The following is a 16,333-nucleotide window of genomic DNA, read 5'->3' on the forward strand; positions in this document are numbered from 1 at the left end:
CAAAGATGTGACTGAATGACTGCAATCTCATGTTCATGAAAAAAGAGTTGCTTCTTATGGATGAGCAAAGAAAGTGATTTCTTGAGATGGAATCTACTCCTGGTGAAGATGATGTAAAGACTGTTGAAATGACAACAGAGGATTTAAATATTACATCAACTTAGTTGATAAAGCAGTGGCAAGATTTGAGAGGACTGACTTCAATTGTGAAAGAAGTTCTACTGTGGGTAAAATGCTAGCAAACAGCATCACATGCTACAGAGAAATTGTGAAAGGAAAAATCCGTTGGTGTAATAAACTTCATTGCTGTGTTATTTTAAGAAATTGCCACAGCCATCCCAACCTTCAGCAACGACCACCCTGATAAGATTATGAATTGCCAAAAGCTCAGGTGATGGTTAGTATTTTTTAGCAATGATGTATTTATTTTTATTATTTATTCATTCATTCATTCACTCATCCATTCATTCATTTCTTCATTTATATTTTTGAGATAGAGAGCACGTGCACAAACGGGGGAGGGGCAGAGGTACATGTAGGAAGAGAATCTTAAGCAGCCTCCATGCTCAGTGCGGAGCTCAACACAAGTCTCAATCCCACAACCCTGGGATCATGATGTGAGCCAAAATCAAGAGTCAGATGCTTAACTGACTGAACCTCCCAGGTGCCCTTGGAGTATTTTTTAATTAAGGTATGTTAATTGTTTTTTGTTTACACATACTGCTACTGCACAGTTAATAGAGTATGGTATAGGGTAAACATAACTTTTTTGTTGTTGTCTACTTATTTTATTTTTTATTTTTTTTAATTTTTATTTATTTTTTAATTTACATCCAAGTTAGTTAGCATAACAGTGCAACAATGATTTCAGGAGTAGATTCCTTAATGCTCCTAACCCATTTAGCCCCTCCCCACTCCCACAACCCCTCCAGGAACCCTCTGTTTGTTCTCCATATTTAAGAGTCTCTTATGTTTTTGTTCCCCTCCTTGTTTTTGTATTATGTTTGTAAACATAACTTTTATATGTACTGGGAAACCAAAACTTCATTTGATTCACGTTATTGTGACATTCACTTTATTGCACAGGCATGGAACCAAACCCACAATATCTCTGAGGTATGCCTGTACTAGGATTAGGGGTAAAAACCTTCATTTACAAAAACTAAGGATTTAAGGGCATCTGGCTGGCTAAGGGCACGCAACTCTTGATTTAGGGGTTGTGAGTTCAAGCCCCATGCTGTGTGTAGAGATTACTTAAATAAATATTAAAAAAAAAAAAACAACTAAAGAATTAATGAGTACATTACTTTCAGCATTCCTCACCCTGGAAGAGCATTTTCTTTGTGCAGTCTTTGTAACTTAAACAGAAGTCTTTGCCTTCTTTGCACAAATAAATTACAAGGGGTCAGGCAGGGGCTCTTCAGTGACTCAGTCGGTTAAGCATCTGACTCTTGGGGCACCTGGGTAGCTCAGTCGATTAAGTGGTCAACTTAGGCTCAGGTCATGATTTCATGGCTTGTGAGTTTGGGCCCCGCGTTGGGCTCTGTGCTGACAGCTCAGAGCCTGCAGCCTGCTTTGGATTCTCTCTCTCTCTCTCTCTCTCTCTCTCTCTCTCTCTGCCCTTCCCCTGCTCATACTCTGTCTCTCTCTTTCTCTCTCTCTCTCAAAAATAAATAAACATTAAAATTTTTTTTAAAAAAAGCATCTGACTCTTGATTTTGGCTCAGGTCATGATGTTGCAGTTTGTGGAATTGATGCCCCATCTCAAGGTTTGTGGGATGAAGTCCTGTGCTGGACTCTGTGCTTTCAGTGCAGATTCTCTCTCCCTCTCTCTTTGCCCCTCCCTCCTTCTCAAAATAAATAAATATTTTTTAAAAAGTGGCCAGCAAGACTCCTTCAATATGAATAAGAATCAAGGGCAGACTCCTTTCTTTTCAAAGTTCTTGTTGATTTAGAGCAAGTACACAACTCAGTCTGGTCAAATGCTCTTTTTTCTACACGTGGGTATTTCAAAAATTTTATCAGTAATTTGCTCTTAAAATTCTCACCTAACCACAAATTCTCTATGCCACAAAAGAATTAAAAATACTCCTATTTATACACCATAAAATTATAATTCAATATTTCTCAACGTGATCTCTTGAATCAGAATCAGGTGATATAATTTTTTTAGTTTTTTAAATGTTTATTTATTTTTGAGAGAGATCCTGAGTAGGGGAGGGGCAGAGAGAGAGGGGGACACAGGATCTGAAGTGGACACTGTGCTGACAGCAGTGAACCCAATGTGGGGCTTGAACTCACAAACAGTGAGATCATGACCTGAGCCGAAGTCAGACACTCAACTGACCTGAGCCACCCAGGTGCCTCTGATGTTATTTTTAAAATGCTGGTTACCAAGATCTACCCCCACACCTAATCAATCAGAATCCTTAGTGAAAAAGCCTGGGAATACTCCCAGATTATAAAAACTCTCCAGATTATTCATATTAAATTTAGGGGGAAACAGTTATGGGCAAAGCTAAATAAATAATCTGTGCTGACAGCACGGTGTATGCTTGGGATTCTCTCCCTCTCTCCTTCTCCGCCCCTCCCCTGTTCCTGCCCGTATGCGCGCTCGCTCTCTCTCTCTCTCTCTCTCTCTCTCTCTCTCAAAATAAATAAATAAATAATTTGTTTTAAAAAAGAAAAATTAGGGGTGCCTGGGTGGCTCAGTTGGTTGAGCGTCCGACTTCAGCTCAGGTCATGATCTCACACTCCGTGAGTTTGAGCCCCACGTCGGGCTCTGTGCTGACAGCTCAGAGCCTGGAAACTGCTTCGGATTCTGTGTCTCCCTCTCCCTCTGCCCCTGCCCTGCTCACGCTTTGACTCGCTCTGTCTTTCAATAATAAATAAACGTTAAAAATAAAGAAAAAGAAAAATAAAAAAGAAAAATTAGTGGTTCCCAGGGGCTGGCAGGAGGGAGGAATGGGGTGTGGCTGCTAATGGGTACTCCTAAAAAATAGTTTAAAAATAGATAATAGTGACAGTTGCTTTTATTCAACATAGTACTGGAAGTCCTGGCTATAGCAATTAGGTAACATAAAGAAATAAAAGGCATCCAAATTGGTAAGGAAGAAGCAAAACTTTCACTATTTGCAGATGACATGATACTACACATAGAAAACCTGAAAGGATTCCACCAAAACTGCTGGAACTGATAAATTTAGTAAAGTCACAGGATACAAAAGCAATGTACAGAAATCTGTTGTATTTCTATGCACCAATAATGAAGCAGCAGAAAGAGAAATTAAGAAAGCAATCCCAGGGCACGTGGGTGACTCATTTGAACGGCCAACTTCAGCTTAGGTCATAATCTTATGGTTCGAGAGTTTGGGACCCATGTGAAGCGCTGTGCTGACAGCTCAGAGCCTGAGGCCTGCTTCAGATTCTGTGTCTCCCTCTCTCTCTGCCCCTCCCCAACTTGCACTTTGTCTCTCTCTCTCTTTCTCAAAATAAATAAACATTAAAAAAAAATAACAACAACAAAAAGCAATCCCATTTACAATTGCACCAAAACCTGTAAGATGCCTAGGAACAAACTTAACCAAAAAGGTAAAAGACCTATACTCCAAAAATTATAAAGCAATGATGAAAGAAATTAAAGACAACAGAAAGAAATGGAAAGACATTCCATGCTCATGGATTGTAAGAACAAATATTTTTTAAATATACTACCCAAAACAATCTACACATTTAATGTAACAGCATTTTTCACAGAACTAGAACAAATAATCCTAAAATTTGTATGGAACCATAAGAGGCCCTGAATAGCCAAAGCAGTCTTGAAAAAGAAAAGCAAAACTAGAAGCATCACAATCCTGGACTTCAAGTTATATTACAAAGCTGTAGTGATGAAAACAGTACGGTACTGGCACAAAAACAGACACAAAGATCAATAGAACAGAATATAAAACCCAGAAAATGAACCCAAAACTATATGGTCAATTAACCTTCAACAAAGCAGGAAATAATATCCAATGGGGAAAAGACAGTCTCTTAAACAAATGGTGCTGGGAAAACTAGACAGCAACATGCAGAAGAATGAAACTGGACCACTTTCTTACACCATACACAAAAATAAATTCAAAATTGATGAAAGACCTAAATATGAGATCTGAAACTATAAAAATCCTAGAAGAGAGCACAGGCAGTAACTTCCTGACATTGGCCATAGCAACTTTTTTCTAGATATGTCTCCCGAGGCAAGGGAAACAAAAGCAAAAAATGAACTACTGGGACTACATCAAAATAAAGTTTCTGCACACTAAAGGAAACAATCAACAAAACTAAAAGGCAGCCTACAGAATGGGAGAAGATATTTGCAAATGACATATCCAGTAAAGGGTTACTATCCAAAATATATAAACAACTTCTACAACTCAGCCTGGCTGGCTCAGTAGGTACGCATATGACTCTTGATCTCAAGGTCATGAGTTCAAGCCCCACAGTGGGCATGGAGCTTACTTAAAAAACAAAACAAACAAACAACTTATATAACTCACCACCAAAAAATAAACAAACCCCAAATAATTCAACTAGTAAGTGGGCAGAAGACATGAATAGACATTTCTCCAGAGAAGACCTCCAGATGGCAAATAGACACATGAAAAGATGCTCATCATCACTTACGATCAGGGAAATGCAAATGAAAACTTCAACGAGGTATTACTTCACACCTGTCAGAATGGCTAAAATAAAAAACACGAGGGGCCCCGGGGTGGCTCAGTTGGTTGGGAGACTGACTTCGGGTCAGGTCATGATCTCACAGTTCGTGAGTTTGAGCCCCATGTCGGGCTCTGTGCTGACAGCTAGAGCCTGGAGCCTGCTTCAGATTCTGTGTCTTCCCTCTCTCTATCCTTCCCCTGCTCATGCTCTGTGTCTGTCTCTCAATAATAAATAAACATTAAAAAATTTAAAAAAAAACGTAAGAAACAACAGGTGTTGGCAAGGATGTGGAGAAAAAGGAATACTTTTGCACTGTTGACGGGAATGCAAACTGGTGCAGCCACTCTGGAAAACAGTACGGAGTTTCCTAAAAAAGGTAAAAATAGAACGAGCCTAGGATCCAGCAATCCCACTACTGGTTATTTACCCCAAAGTACAAAAACACAATTTCAAAGGAATAGATGCACCCTTATATTTCTAGCAGCATTATTACAATTGCCAGGGTATGGAAGCAGCCTAAGTATCCAGTCATCGACTGATGAATGGATAAGGAAGATATGGGGCATGGGGGATATATATATATATATATACATACATACATATATATATATATATATATATACTTTTTTTAATATATTTATTTTTCATATATATATAATCAGAATGTTATTCAGCCATAAAAAAGAATGAAATATTGCCATTTTCAATGATATGGATGGAGCTAGAAAGTATAATGCTAAGTGAAATAAGTCAGAGAAAGACAAATACACTTTGATTTCACTGATATGTGGAATTTTAAGAAACATAACAAATGAGCAAGGGGGGAAAAAGTGGGGAGAGAGGGAGATGGGGCGGGAGGGAGAGAGAGAGAGTGAGAAACCAAGACACAGACTCTTACTACAGAGAACTGATGGTTACCAGAGAGGAGATGGGTGGGGGGATGAGTTAAACAGGTGATGGCATTATTAAGGAGTGCACTTGTCATGATGAGCACTGGGTGACATATGGAATTGTTGAATCACTACGTTGTATACCTGAAACTAATATAACACTGTATGTTAACTAACTGAAATTAAAACAAAAACTTAAATAGTGATGATTGTACAAATCTGTAATTATACTAACCACCACTGATTGTGTGCTTAAAAAGGGTGAGTTTTATAGTGCATGAATTTTATCCCAACAAAGTGGCTATTAAAAATTATCAGATTTGAAAAAAAATGATAAGATCTGATCCGTCTTTAGTAATATGAATAAATGAATCAACCATAACAATTTTCTAATTTTTCTTAAAGATTTGTAAAAATGAAGCCTACAAACTTCCCTGGGAGGCTTTCCAATATATGTCCTGAGAATGTTCCTTTTTTTTTTTTTTTTTTTAAGATTTTATTTTATTTTTAAAGAATTTCTATGTCCAACATGGGGCTTGAACTGAGATCAAAAGTCACATGCTCTACCAACTGAACAAATAAGGTGTCCCATAAAAATGTCCCTTTTTATAACTTCCTAGGGAAGTAGAGTTTCCTTCTTTCCTAAGGGGTAATTCTTTGGCCAAAGAAAGAAAGAGGAAAGGGGCTCAAATTCCAGAATCCTTCCTTCTTTTTGCTGCAAAAGCCCCAGAACAACAATAATCTGAATTAGTTGACAATCTGAAACTTTTCAATAAATAAAAGTGGGAAAATTTGAAGAGATAATTGATAAAATTTTAACATTCACCCATCACACCACACTAGAACAACAGCTGTTTTCACTACTTTTTTTCTTCTAGTCATCTACATGTAGTTCATTTTATACACAGCTGTAATCAGTATGTATATAATTTTGCATTCCCTTTATCATTATACTGTAAACATGCTGTATTGTTAACATGATTTTTTATAACAATCATTTTCAGTGTTGCAATATTTCATCCAGTTGATGTATCATTATTTTCTTAACTATTCCCCTTACATTGACTTTAAAATTGTCTTTCCTCAATTTTTCTGTGTGTAGACAAACTATATATAGACTTTTATATTTCCTTTCTTTTGAATTATTTTCTTAGGTTGTTCTTTAGCAGTAGAGATTCTGGGTCATACAGTATGAACATTTTTATGGCTCTTGCTTTCTAAACTAGTATGAGTTTTTGTCTCTCTTTTTTTAAAAAAAATTTTTAATGTTTATTTTTGAAGGAGAGGGACAGAGCACAAGCAGGGAAGGGGCAGAGAGAGAGGGAGACACAGAATCCAAAGCAGGCTCCAGGCTCTGAGCTGTGGGGCTCAAACTCACAAGCTGTGAGATCATGACCTGAGCCGAACTTGGATGCTTAACCAGTTGAGCCACCCAGGTGTCCCTAAACTAGTATGAGTTTTTCAACACTATTTTGCACTGTGTGTGTGTTTGTGTGTGTGTGTGTGTGTGTGTGTGTGTGTGTGTGTGTGTGTTTGTGGATATATACAGGTTAATTTAACAAACATGAAATGGTACTAAAGCCTCTATTAAATTTCATTTTTCATGATGGAATCACTTTTACTTTTTAGTTATAAAAATAGCAAATGCTCATTGTCAAACTTAAATAATTTATAAAGGATACAAATAAAAGGGAAAGGTTTCCTGGAGGATTGATAAAACATGTTACCTCCTAAATTTGAGTTTACATAAGTGTGAAATGTATATTAATGATCAGAGGCTCTAGGATGGCCCACGCAGAAACCCTACGGCCTGATAAAAGTCCACACTACCTCCATGGAAGGAAAGAATATCCAAGTAGAGGGCTGTAGGATATGAGGACCAATGGGACAAGGAAAGGATATTGGGTTAACACATTCCACAAGGAAAAAAGCAGAAGTGGTACATTTTTTATAGTAAAGGGATGAAAGGAGAGGCTAAGATAATCTCTGTGTGGTCTAGTCTGAGGGGCTTGACAGAAACACAAATAAGCAATAAACAATCTCTCAAGCAAACTGAGTATCTAGAAGTACACAAAAATAAAATTAATGGAAAATATACAGAAAAAATAAATTTGTCTCCTGCTTACACTATGAAACTCAAAGATAAATAAATGTTTGTTGGTCTAACTTAGAAGGCCAGTTCTTGACTAGAGACTATAGAACATTAAAAAGTTTCTAATTTACAAGTCCATTCCTCAATTTTGCAGCTAGCTCTGATGGAAATTGTTTTTCTTAAGCCAAAAATGAGGTTGCCTCTTCATAACCCCACACTTTCCTAATCATTCCTATAACCCAATGTCAAGATTGTGCTGACATGTTGTCTTTACGATTTTACTTTGCACTAGTCTGTAGATTGCTTGGTAAGTGCTCTAAACTGTGTGGGTATATTCTGTGTTCTCCACAGGACCGTAAATTCCAGGAAATGTCTTCTTTTCACTTTTATCTAACAATACAATGACTACTAAAATGTAGCCAGATGATCACAAAACCTTGCTTATTAGTTCTATGAGGGAAGAGGATAAAAAATAGCAATATATGGCTTCACACTTGGATTATTAATATCACCAGCTATACTGGATTCTACCATTCTCTTAACTAAACAGTTGCTCAAACATTAAAGACCATAGCCCTGAAAACTGCCTATTAGCCTTGCTTCATCTCCCACCCCAGCCCACACCATCCCCACTCTACAGAACTTCATGCTGCAGAGATACCAGAGTATTAATGTTTCTGAAACACACAAGAGCTATTTCACATCTCTAGGGCTTTCACATGTTTTCTTCTCTCAGCAGTACCCTTCACGCATCTGAGCATCTGGATTACCTTTCCATCTTTTATAACCCACTCAGAAGCCACCTCCTCCAAGACCCCCCATGTCCACCCTAAAAACTGTATGATGCTTTCTCCTGTTCTATCTCTATACCTGGAACAAAACTTCTACTGTTGCACTGAGTGTACTGTGTTGTAATTAACCTACTACATGTATTTATTCCATTAGACAATTCCAGGCTTGGTAAAAATTTATCCAGGTAAGGAATAATGGGAGGAAAGAATGGAGAAATGGAGGGCAGGAAACCCAAGGAAGTTTCTGTCACCTCCTCTGAGCAGGAACCATGTCTCATTTTTCTCCATATCTCCAGGAAGTAGGGCAGGTCTTAGGACATACAGTACTCACCAAATGTTTGATAAATTTTTTGACATAAATTTTAAAGGAAAGAAATAATAAACCACTTTGGCATGAAATTCTTAAAGGAAAAACTGCCATTAATCAAAACCAGGTATTGTTTGAGCCAAATCAGTTGTGGTGCACATAAGCACCTTAGGGGCCCAGCTTGAGACTCTATGGAATCTTAGTGCCAAGAATTAAGGTAGGCACTTGGAATTCAAAAATGTCTGGGGGGTCTGGGGGGCTCAGTTGGTTAAGTGTCCAACTTTGGCTCAGGTCATGATCTCACAGTTTTGTGAGTTCGAGCCTCATGTCAAGCTCTGCTGCACGGAGCCAGCTTGGGATTCTCCCTCGCTCTCTGCCCCTCCCCCACTTGCATTCTGTCTCTTGGAAAAATAAATAAAAAAACATGCATGAGACATGATTCTCTCCCTGAAAGGGCTCGTAGCTGAGATGGGGTATATCCAGGATATGTTCAGAATACGAGGGTATAAGGAAGAGATGTATATTATCTAGCTGGTGGTGATGGTGGTGGGGAGAGGGGGAATTTGGGAAAGACTTCCTGAAGAAGATGGTCCCTGGGCTCTTAGATGATCAAGGCATGCCTTAATATGTTTTGTTGATGGGTGTCCATGAAGGGGACTAGTTGCTTTACGGCTCAAGTATCCTCCTGGGAAATCACTCATTCTAAGGGGAACTGAATCCTAGCACATAAGCTACAGTAAGGACAGTGGGTTGGTTTTGGAGAGGTAGCCAATACTGTGTCTTTAACTGGACCAGAAGAAGAACCAAAGAGAACTGGATCTTGGAGGACATTGTGCATCAGAGCATGAGGGTGGCAGAAGATTTTACCAGAGTAGCCAGAGTGTAAGAGGAAGGAAAGAGGTGTGGGATGTGGTGGCAGAGAGAAAAACATTTAGGGATCCAGACTGGAGGAAATGGCTACCCACGAAGTAGCCCAGAAAACTGTATTCCAAGGCAGATTTGAGCTATCCCTGGTGACTCTGACCTAATTGGGAAAGAGTTTGGAGGAAGCCAAAGTTTCCACAGTTGAGAGGCTAATGTGAAATCAGAGAAATATTTACCTGCTGCTGTTATGGACACTTTATTATTATTATTATTTGAAATCCCAGATTGCTTTGTCCTATGTTGCATGAGAAAAGTATGAGCCACCATTCCAGCCCACAAAGAGTTTACAATTGTGTTGAGAAAGCAATTGTTTTCATTTCATTTTTAAGTGCTATAGAAACACACTCAGGATAAAAAAAAAAAAAAAAATCGTTAAAGATTTCCCAGAAAAGGAGGGAATGAAAGCAGAAAGCAAAGATGAGAATATCAGACCACGTCCAGAGATATTTACAGATCATGTATTTGTTTAAAAATCTGAAGTAGAACAAGGTGGTATATACACGCTTACTAATCAGGAGATTTTGGTGGAAGAGAGTTTAAAAAAAAAAAAAAAAAGACAATGTGCTACATTCTAAATGCCCTTGAGGATAGTAGGAGAGTGGCAACCTAGGAACCAGACTCAGGCAGGACAGTGGCTGTGGGGTAAAGTGTCAGGCAGGATGTCTCAGGAATAAGAACAGCCTGGAGAAAGATAATTCCTTAGGGCTGGGCGGTGGGCAAGAACTGGATCCAAAGTGAAAGGCCTACAAGATTCTGACAGATGAGGTCAGGGGAGGTGTCTGGAAAGATTTCCTGAGTCAGAAGTAGCATATACAGAAAACTTTCCAAGGAGTCCTCAAGCAAGAGGTGAGCTGTTAACGACTCCTAGCTAGAGCAGACAAGACACCCAACATAAGTGCTTGAAGTTAATTACCTTGTGTTGCCCAGGGTTGGCAGGCAGGGAAGGAACACATGGAGTTGTCCAGAGCCAGCAAGATAGTAGGCTTCTGCATTTATATTCAGATCTCTGAGAAGCAGAGGTGACCTGGTGGGCTACTACTTGCTAGAGATGGTGCCTGTTAGGTGTGGGTGTGGCTAACGGTTTCATCCTGCCTCCATTTTCAAGTGTCAAATCAGGGTAGTTGCTAAGAAGCACTTAAGGAAGTCATTTACAGAAGGTACAAGGCAAGAGACCAGGAATTCTGTTCTCAACCTCTTAATTCTCCTATTACTTGGAAATCCATCACACTGAAGGTAATCAGAATGCCCTCTTACTGTTTACCTCAGGTTGGAAGCCATTGCACAAGGCTATTAAGACGTCACATTTGTCTTATGGTCTACTGTTAAAGTTAAAGAATTTTGAAAAATGGAAGAGGTTAATATTTTAAATGTCTCCTTTTACATTGTTTTAGCTAATGCTGTATTTTGAATAATATTTGTATTCTCTCATTTTACCATTTAATGAAATCTTAATTGTTTTTGGCTCTCTTGTTCCACTATTTTGTATGCTTTTTTCCTTGCTTAGTAATAGCATTTCATCAAGTTTTCTTTAGTTTTTTTTTCACTGAAAATAATACATGCTCATTTCAAAAGCTGAAAAATAAAGCATAAAATTAAAAAATCATAGTCTTGTAGTAATCATTAACACTTTGAAGTAGCTCCTTTCAGTCTTTTTTTTTTTTTTCTGAGAAGCCTATTTTTTCTTTAATTACTGTACTGTAATATTATTTATTTGAACTTCTGGATCTTGTGGTAAACAGTGCCTGAGGGAGAGGATTTTCCAGATGAATTGTTTGTGCCCAATTACACAATTTTGTCCAGTGGGAATAACAACTCATGAGGAAATTGTCTGCTTTTAAGTTTGATCCAGATACCACAAGATACACATTCTTTCAGATTCGTGAGTGTGCTCCATTCCAGCTGTGTGGTTTGCTAGGATGAGGACTGTACTAAGAACCTGTGTGGCCTCTGTATACTGGCAGTCCTGTAGGAACTCTGCCAGGTCTTTCAAAACATATGTTCTGTTCTTAAGTTCTTCATTTTTATTTGTTTTTCAATCAACTAATTTTTTTTTCTTCTAGAGGTTGTGTGAAATGTCGGCATAGTTTTGAACCCTGCCTGGCACATAGGAATGTCTGTTACCTTTGTGAATGAAACAACATGCAGCTAGGCACCACACTGTGGTTGGTCTTCTCTCCTGAACACTGGCTCACCTTCTGACTTCTGATACCATCCATATGCTACCATCTCTTCCACAGTTTTCATCTTTTATTCTTCCCTATGTTCCCAGAACATTTCTTAAATGTGTTTTCCACATCACTGCTTCAGCACACCTCAGTGTGAATTCTACTTTTTACTGTCTCCAATTTGTATTTTAATTCTGCTACTGCATGTTCAGTTTACCTATACCTATCCATCCTTACTGCCCCCTTTTATCTCAGCCTTCTCGTTTCTTATGCTTTTATGCTTCAGTTCAATACAGGCCAGGTCTTCCTGCATCAACAAAGGATAACAGAAATGTTTTTAAATTTCTTATAGATCTTATACTAAATGATTTTCAAAGTTGTTCTTCCTTTAATTCTTCATAATGGCATTCTCCTTCATTTGTTCTAAAAGCGTTGTAAGTTCGAGGAGGCAGAGCTAAGATGCTAGAGCAGTAAGAGGACCCTTGGCTTGCCTCCTCCCTCAGCCACAGCTATATAAATATTAAATCATCCTGAATACCCAAGAAGTCAATCTGAGGACTGACAGAACAAACTGCACAACTAGAGGAAGAGAAGAGGCCACATCATGGAAGGTAGGAGGTGTGGAGGCATGGATTGGAGGAGAAATGGATTGCAGGTGCTGCAGAGAGGAGGGAGCCCAGGTCACGGAGAGGCGAGAGAGAGAGAGAGAGAGAGAGAGAGAGAGAGAGAGAGAGAGAGAGAGAGAGAGAGAGAGAGAGATTGAGAGAAGGGGGAGCCCACAGGGGATCACACAAGGAAAAAATTTCCCCAAAGCCACTGATTGGGAAAACAAGAGGGTCAATTTTCATGAGTTTTTACAACCAGTGGGGCTCAAAGACTGGAATTTTAGAGGCCCATGGCATGGCTGGTGTAGAGCCCAGAAGGCACTGCAGTGTTCCTATGGAGAAGGAGGGCAGATAGCTCCAAGGCAGATGACTGAGGATCCCCTGGGACGCACTGAGAGAGATAGTTCCTCCTTCTTGGAACACATCTGGGAGAAATGGCATTGCTTCTCCAGGGACAAAAGATCCATCAGACACTATTTCTCTCCCCTGCTCCTCAGCATAGGTTCAGAGACAGCTGCTGAGGGCAGCTAACCTGGACACTGGCTTTTTGCTATGCTTTACTCCAAACCCCATGCCCCTGCACTTTGGTGCTACTGCCCTTCTGGGACAAACCTTCATCAGTTCCAGCTTGGTGAGATCCTCCTCCAGAAGCCAGAGAAGGTCCCCACCACACCAGATCCCTAAAATTTAGAGTTTTAAAACTCAGCCAGCCTGCCTGGGATGGAGCCCAAGATGTGCTGTGCTGCCAGGCAGGGAGATAGCCAGGACAGATAAGATGAAGGTAGGGATCTGAGGGACACCTGGGACACATGAGGGGAGACTGTTCATTCTCCTGGGAGGGCTTCCTGGACAGTAGTGAGCAGGAACTACCCTCTCAGGGGATGATGGAGGGGGCTGGCACCATTTCTCTCCCCTACCCCTCAGGATAAACTACCTTCAATAAGTAGCACAGTGCCAAGTGGCCCTAGATAGCTTACACCAAGCCTTGCCCCCCCCCCCACCCCCTGGCACTCTGCAGGTGCTGCTTTTCTCAGACAAGTGTGCCTAAGAACCAGCATAGTGGGTCTCTTCCCCAGAGGAGCAGCACAATCACCCTACACACACCGTGTCTACTGACCATAGCATTCTGCAAAGCTTCAGTTCTAGTGAAAATAGCACCAGATCTCATTTAATAAGCAGACCAGAGCACACCTGGTTAAAACTTGCCACACTCTGGTCAAGGAGTGGCCAACACTCTCCACTGCAGGCAAGGAGAAACTCTGCAGAAAACTGACCTGAGGGAAAGAGCAGCCAAAACACAGCAGCAGAGTGCACACAACATATACCAGGGACACTTCCAGAAGTGCCAGGCCCTGGACAGTCTATGACCTCTTCTTCATAAAGTCATTACTATCAGGAGAGGAAACATAATAGGCTTTCCTAACACAGAGAAGAAAACAGAAATTTAGACAAAATACAAGATGGAAGAAATCATCCCCAAATAAAGAACAAGAAATGATCATAACCAAGGATTTAATCGAAACAGATATAAGTAATATGCCAGATCCAGAATTTAAAGTGACAATCATAAGGATACTACCTAGGCTTCAGAAAAGTATGGAAGACACCCAGGAGTCCCTTACCACAGAGATAAAAGATCTAAAAACTAGTCAGGCCAAAATGAAAAATGAAAAAACTGATATTCAAAACCAACTAGATGTAGCGACCACAGGAGAGAAGAAGCAGAGGAATGAATATGTGATATAGAAGATAAAATTATGGAAAATAATGAAGGCTAGAAGAAGAAGGAAAGAAAAATATTAGATCATCAAAGTAGACTTAGGGAACTCAGTGACTTCATAAAGCATAATAACATTAATATCATAGGAGTCCTGGAAGAAGAAGAGAGGGAAAGGGGGGCATAAGGTGTATTTGAGGAAATTATAGCTGAAAACATCCCTAATCTGGGGAAGGAAACAGACATCCAAATCCAGGAGGTGCAGAGAAGTCCCATCAAAATCAACAAAAGCAGGCCAATACCAAGACATAACATAGAGATAAAGAAAAAGTCCTAAAAGCAACAAGACAAAAGAAGTCCCTAACTTACAAGGGAAGACAAATAAGGTTAGCAGCAGATCTCTCCACAGAAACTTGGCAGGGAAGAAGGGAGTGGCATGATATATTCAATGTGCTGAATGGGAAAAATATGCAGTCAAGAATACTCTATCCAGCCAGAAAAGGAGAGACAAAGAGTTTCCCAAACAAAACTAAAGGAGTTCGTGACCACTAAACCAGCTTTGCAAGAAATATTAAAGGGGACTCCAAATGGGAAAGAAAGACCAAAAGCGACAAAGACTAGAGAGGAACAGAGAAAATCTCCAGAAACAACAACAAAATGAATAATAAAATGGCACTAAATTCATATCTATCAATAATTACTCTGAATGTAAATGGACTAAATGCTCCAATCAAATGACACAGGGTGTCAAAATGGATAAGAAAGCAAGACCGATCTAGGAAGCAGAAGAGGCAAGAACAACCCACAGACCAGCCAAAGCCTGCATGCCACTGCATCCCTGCATCCAGCACCCAGATCCTGCCACTGTCACCACCATGCCCAAGAGAAAGGCTGAAGGGGATGCTGAAGGAGATAAAGCCAAGGTAAAGGATAAGCTATAGAGAAGATCTGAATGGTTATCTATTAAACCCGCTCCCCAAAGCCAGAGTCCAAGTCTAAAAATGCCCCTGCAAAGAAGGGAGAGAAGGTACCCAAAAAAGAAAAAGAGGAAAGCTGATGACGGCAAGGACAGGAATAACCCTGCAGAAAACGGAGATGCTAAAACATACTGGCACAAAAAGTTGAAGGTGCTGGAGGTGCCAAGTGAAGTGTGTGCACTTTTGATAACTGTGTACTTCTGGTGACTGTACAGTTTGAAATACTATTTTTTATCAAATTTTATAAAAATGGAAAATTTTGTTTTACTTTTTTTTTAAGCTATGTTGTTAGCACACAGGACACTTCATTGTTGTTTGGGGGGAAGTGTACACATCACTAACAGAATATCTCCAAAGCTAGACTGATACAAAGGGAAAAACATCTTCCCCTTCTAGTTTTGAGAAACTTCCTCTTGGCTCCCAGGAGGAGGGATTCCTTGATGTTGACACACATTAGCTGCCTTGACATAATAGCCTTGTGGTATGGAAAAACTAAAATTAATTTTTTATGTCCTCTTCTCTCTTTCTGACTTCAACATAGACTTGACTCCGTTAAACCCAGAGACCTTTTAGAACCCAACCCCAAAAAATGATTCCCAGTATGTCAGGCAACCTGGTGTCACCATTGAGATTGCATCCCTCGAAAGAGTTCCTTTTCTAGTTAGCTATCAGATCTTCAGAATGATAATTCTGCCATTTTCATTTCATTACTTGAAAGTCAGGGATGGCTTGTGAAAAGTTGTTAAACAACATGCTAAATGTGAAATGTCAACCCTTACTCTAAGCTTTCCCTATTCAGGGCATCAAATAAAGACTTCATTGGGTTTTATAGTAGCTTTCAGATTTTGGTAGCCCATTGAAGAAGGGAGTCTGAAAGTTGTTGTATACTGTTAATGACTGGCTGCCAATGTCCTGCCTGAAATACCATGATTGTTTATGAGAAGTATCTTTAATAAAGCTGGATACAGTTTGAAAAAATAGAAATAAAACAAGACCATTCTATATGCTGCCTACAAGAGACTCATTTTAGATATAAAGACACTGCAGATTGAAAGTGAGGGGATGGAAAACCATTTAGCATGCAAATGGATGTCAAAAGGAAGCTGGAGTAGCAATACTTAACATCAGACAAACTAGATTTTAAACCAAAGACTGTAACAA

General features: G+C 39.6%; 1 protein-coding gene and 1 pseudogene across 3 annotated transcripts in view; one reads left to right on the top strand and one right to left on the bottom strand.

Moving 5' to 3' along the window:
• The window catches only part of DIPK1A (divergent protein kinase domain 1A), a 104,367-nt gene that overhangs the window by 48,034 nt on the left and 40,000 nt on the right, over positions 1-16,333 (bottom strand). The window lies entirely within an intron of this gene.
• On the top strand, positions 15,071-15,342 carry LOC102953051 (annotated as a pseudogene).

The sequence above is a fragment of the Panthera tigris genome, chromosome C1 (assembly GCF_018350195.1).
Source record: "Panthera tigris isolate Pti1 chromosome C1, P.tigris_Pti1_mat1.1, whole genome shotgun sequence".
NCBI lineage: Eukaryota > Metazoa > Chordata > Mammalia > Carnivora > Felidae > Panthera > Panthera tigris.